The 5,608-nt window shown below is 40.2% G+C and overlaps 1 pseudogene; it reads left to right on the top strand.

The window, feature by feature from the left end:
• Nucleotides 1-857: 857 nt before the first annotated feature.
• On the top strand, nucleotides 858-3,070 carry LOC105486706 (heterogeneous nuclear ribonucleoprotein A3 pseudogene; annotated as a pseudogene).
• The last annotated feature ends 2,538 nt before the right edge of the window (nucleotides 3,071-5,608 follow it).

Below are 5,608 nucleotides of genomic sequence, written 5' to 3'. Positions count from 1 at the left end.
TGTAAAAGTTTGCTCTTTGATTCCTTTGCTAGGGCTTCACTCGGGCACACAACTTCATGTTTGCTATTTGTTTTTTGTTTGTTTGTTTTTTGAGAAGGAGTCTCGCTCTGTCGCTCAGGCTGGAGTGCAGTGGCACGATCTTGGCTCACTACAAGTTCTGCTTCCTAGATTCACGCCGTTCTCCTGCCTCAGCCTCCCAAGTAGCTGGGACTACAGGCGCCCGCCACCACGCCTGGCTAATTTTTTTTACTTTCAGTAGAGACAGGGTTTCACCGTGTTAGCCAGGATGGTCTCAATCTCCTAACCTTGTGATCCGCCTGCCTCAGACTTCCAAAGTGCCGGGATTACAGGCATGAGCCACCGCGCCCAGCCCGCTGATACTTGTTATGTAATCAACTAATGACAAAAGAGTGCGGAGGCATGATGAGTGTTACATCTGCCAACTGCTGGGTTGTCTGAATAGATTCTCAAGTGACCATCTGAGGGCCACTCAGAAGTTTCAGTAGTGCCAGAAGGTCTTGACCTATTATTTTTAAATCAAGTAATTCTTAGGTTTTATAAAATAATTCAAACTAGGAAAAAAACAAGTCCTGGATAATCATTTTGTAGCAGCATCACTGCCAACCCCTTTGCAATGACAACTTCCCAGAAGCTCTTATCTGCCCCCAAATTACTCTTATCTGCCCAAAAGTAAAGAAACTTTCAATTCAGCAAGTCAGAGCAATTCACAGAGAAGAAGCAATGCCCTGACCTCTGGCATAGAAAACTAGAAGTTGGTCCTTCTCCATTTCTTCTGTTAACCAGGATTCTCTTGGCATTTAATTTTACAAGGGCCACAGACAACTCCAGGGATCTCAATGCAATCCTGCTTCTGGACGGGACAGAGAAGGCATCAGCCGCACAGAGGAGAAAATCACAGCTGTCCTTTCATTCTGTTCAAGCACACATGAAGCTCCTAGATTCATCCACTGCGTGCCAAACACCTGGGACAGTCAGAGAAGAATAAGAATGATGCCAGCCTTCTAAGAGCTGGCAGAACAGTGAAAGGGCAGGCTCAAGACATGGCACAGTCAAACACAGACAGAAAGCTATGGTATCTCAGAGGAAGATGGCGAGATCTGGAAAGCTCCCAGAGAAGATGGGACTGGAGCTGGGCTGCTTAGCACTGAAACAGTGGATTTGGGGAGAATATTTGCATGCAAGTAAAACATGCAAAACATGTTCAAATAATAACCAAATGTGGTAGAAATGTGGAGTGAGAAATATTGAAATGTCCACAGCTCAGGAAAAAATGTTTTCCAGCCAGCATCCCTGACCCTCCCCCCATTCCCAGGTCTAGGGCATCTAGAGCACCAAAATTACCTGCAACTCTCATCTTCCCTGGCTCCTCCTTACTTCACTTTTGATCCAAAAGTACATACCGGCCTCATCTCACCATTTAAAAAGCCATTTTCAGGCCCCTGTCAGTGGCTCGATTGACATACTGCAAGATAATGTGGTTTTTCCTGAAGTCAGAACAAGTTATCAAGTAACTTCAGAGTTAAGTCCTGAACTGCAGAGGGAAAGTGTGCTGATCCAGGCAGAGTTGTCTAAATGAAAACGCTGGTCACCTTCCTCTGGGTCCCATATTGAGCTCGAGTTGGAAGAGGTGAGTCCTGTCTCAAAATGGAGGTCAAACCGCCGTCCGGTGCCCCCCAGCCCGACTCGCCCCCAGCCCGACTCGCCGCCAGGGGGAGGAGGGCCATGATCCAAAGGAACCAGAACAGTTGAGAAAACTGTTTATTGGTGGTCTGAGCTTTGAAACTACAGATGATAGTTTAAGAAAACATTTTGAGAAATGGGGCACACTCACAGATTGTGTGGTAATGACAGACTCCCAAACAAAACGTTCCAGGGGATTTGGTTTTGTGACTTATTCTTGTGTTAAAGAGGTGGATGCAGCAATGTGTGCTCGACCACACAAGGTTGATGGGCGTGTAGTGGAACCAAAGAGAGCTGTTTCTAGAGAGGATTCTGTAAAGCCTGGTGCCCATCTAACAGTGAAGAACATTTTTGTTGGTGGTATTAAAGAAAATACAGAAGAATATAATTTGAGAGACTACTTTGAAAAGTATGGCAAGATTGAAACCATAGAAGTTATGGAAGACAGGCAGAGTGGAAAAAAGAGAGGATTTGCTTTTGTAACTTTTAATGATCATGATACAGCTGATAAAATTTTTGTTCAGAAATACCACACTATTAATGGGCATAATTGTGATGTGAAAAAGGCCCTTTCTAAACAAGAGATGCAGTCTGCTGGATCACAGAGGGGTCGTGGAGGTGGATCTGGCAATTTTATGGGTCATGGAGGAAACTTTGGAAGTGGTGGAGGTAATTTTGGCTGTGGTGGAAACTTTGGTGGAAGAGGAGGCTATGGTGGTGGAGGTGGGGGCAGGAGATGTAGTTATGGAGGAGGTGATGTGGATATAATGGATTTGGAGGTAATGGTGGCAACTATGGCGGTGGTCCTGTTTATAGTAGTAAAGGGGCCTATGGTCGTGGTGGACCAGGATATGGAAACCAAGGTGGTGGAGGATATGATGGTTACCATGAAGGACGGAATGTTGGCGGTGGGAACTATGGTGGTGGTGGGAACTATAACGATTTTGGAAATTATAGTGGACAACAGCAATCAAATTATGGACCCATGAACGGGGGTAGTTTTGGTAGAAGAAGCTCAGGCAATCCCTATGGTGGTGGTTATGGATCTGGTGGTGGAAATGGTGGATATGGTAGCAGGAGGTTCTTAAAACAGCAGAAAAGGGCTACAACTCTTAGAAGGAGAGAGAGCAAGGAGTTGTCAGGAAAGCTGCAGGTTACTTTGAGACAGTTGCCCCAAATGCATTAGAGGAATTGTAGAAATCTGCCACAGAAGAAACAATGATCCATAGTCAGAAAAGTTACTGCAGCTTAAACAGGAAACTCTTCTTGTTCAGGACTGTCATAGCCACAGTTTGCACAAAGTGCAGCTATTGATTAATGCAATGTGGTGTCAATTCGATGTACATTCCAGAGGTCTTTCTGTTGTAGCTTTGTCTTTTTCTTTTTCTTTTTCTTTTCATTACATCAGGTATATTGCCCTGTAAATTGTGGTAGTGGTACCAGAAATAAAAAATTAAGGAATTTTTAACATTTTGTTATTTGTTTAGTTCAGTTTTTCTACATTTTAGTACAGAAACTTTAACAAATTGCAGTTTTGAAGGTGTTTCCTTGTGAGTTAACAAGTAAAGATCATTGTTAATCACTATTTTGTATGAATTTTGCTAAAGTTAACTGTAAAGAGACAACTGCACTTGCAGGTTAAGGGGAATCTATTCTCCCCATTTCCAAACCATGGTATGAATGGGCGCCGACATGTGGAGAGAATAGATAATTTGTGTGTTTGCAATGTGTGTTTTAGATAAATAGGATTGGGTATTTAAATTAGCATTTGTGAATTTAACAGCATTGAGATTACCTTCAAATGAAAAAAATCTCAAAATTTCTAATTGGTTTTTGTGCATTTTCATTTAAAATGTAATCACATGATTTTAGTGTGTTAGACTTGCTGAGTCCTAGCTGTGTTTAGAACATCTCCATCTACATTTACCTTGGTCAAATTTGAACTGCTGCCATAGGTTTTGGGTGTAAAGAATGTTTCTGCCCTCCATTTAAATTCTGAAAAGGGATAGTGGATGTTTTCCCTCTCCTGTGTTAGAAACCATTCTTAACAGCTTTTCAAAATATGGAGCCATTAAGCCTGCTATATCTGAGCAAATTAGTAGGTACTTTTTTTTTCTTTTTTAAAGCACATGAGGCCCATAAATCTTGAGTTATTTTCCTTAATTTAAATTTTTTTTGATACAAGTTTTCAGAGCAAGAGAATAAAAACCATGCGTTATTAAACCCCTAACTGGCTGGCATGCTTTCCTGTTTGTACTCTATATATTTTGCTGGATGAAACCAAGGATGGTTTAGGTATAATTGTCCAAAATAACCTAACTGCAGCAGAAATGTGGCACAGTTGCTTAGTACAGGCTTCTCACTTCCTACAGACCTGAATTCAAATTTGGATAGTCTGAGTTCTTAAATTCCCAAAGAACACATTGTTATTTATTGTGTATATTTCAACATAAATCATATTGTTGCCAATTTGTTTGGAAGGCCCTGGTTGAGAAGAGTTTTGGATAATAAGGTTATACCAATGTCTACTGTGCTTACAATTTCATTCGAGCCCTGAGTATGTGCCCTGTTGTTACTCTTTCTTTGGTAGTTGAACGTTGAATTCAATTCTTTCTTTTTGTTTTAAGAAGTACTAAGCAAACAAGCAATAAAAAGGGAAATGGGGCATGCTAGTGTTTGAATATGCTCTCTTGTTTCTCTAATTCTGTGCCTCTGTGCGTTAATATTTGGATGCATGCAATGCCAGCATGGAAATTGGCCTTCACACGTACTGCAGTTTTCTAGAAACACTCACAAACCAATAAATGTAACAGACATTCCATTTTTTAATGGGCATATATGTGAAAAGCAGTGTAGAAAATAGGCTAGCATTAGAAAATGGTTAAGTCCTTAATAACTTCAAGTGTAGTTATATAATGGACACTGTCAATGTTCATTACTTAAACCTGGCTACCTGGTCAAAATAATGCTTGGAAAATATTAAAATTGAGCTAAATTGTCTCAGGTTCTTTTATTCATATAAATTAAGTTTAAAGGAATGGGGGAGATTAAAAAAATATAACGCTGGCCAGAGGCCCTCAAGATCCTGCATAGGCGTTTCAGAAAGGCGGAAGGATTGTGATGGGACTCTTACACCTGGAACAGCTCTCCTAAGAGCTCCTCTCCGGTGAGGCAAGCATGATGAAAAGATTACTATAATTCATTCCTTTTTTTAAGTAAAGCAAACACATTAAAATAAGTTCTACATAATTCACAACAAAACAGAATTGCTGGGACAGAGATGCCTGTGGACATGGTATTTTAGCAAGAAATTTGCCAAATAATGAATTTAATTTTATGCTCCAGTAAATGCTTTTGTTTTCTTTTCAAAGAACAGGCTATTTCCCTAGCGATTTCCGAAACACTATCTCAGCTAAGTTTCTTTTAGTTTAGTAACAAGTTAATGTTGTGTTCCCTGGTTTTTTAAGTTTTTTTGAAGGTGCAGCTGTCAATACATGTATTGCTAAATGAACTGCATGCTTAAAAAATAATTTACATCAAAAAACCAGAATGTCTTGATTACCTGGAGGAGGAATGGATACAACTGCTATATTTATCACTATCAATGTTTGAATAACTAACTTTAATGTCTTAAATTATTATGTTAGATTGGTTTTACAAGAAGTTCAAAGCATACAACTTATTCCCCAAAGTGGGTCTTACATGTAGATAATATTTTATTTTCCCTCCATTTTCCTGTAGAAAAATTGTTCTAAATTCATTACAGAAAGTTATATGCCATTTAACTACCTGAAAGGTGAAGGGGTGGCCTGCCCCTCCACACCTGTGGGTGTTTCTCGTAAGGTGGAACGAGAGACTTGAGAAAAGAAATAAGACACAGAGACAAAGTATAGAGAAAGAAAAGCGG

The sequence above is a fragment of the Macaca nemestrina genome, chromosome 9 (assembly GCF_043159975.1).
Source record: "Macaca nemestrina isolate mMacNem1 chromosome 9, mMacNem.hap1, whole genome shotgun sequence".
Classification (NCBI taxonomy): domain Eukaryota; kingdom Metazoa; phylum Chordata; class Mammalia; order Primates; family Cercopithecidae; genus Macaca; species Macaca nemestrina.
The sequence above is the reverse complement of the archived record's forward strand: the minus strand, read 5'-3'. Positions and strand labels throughout refer to the sequence as shown.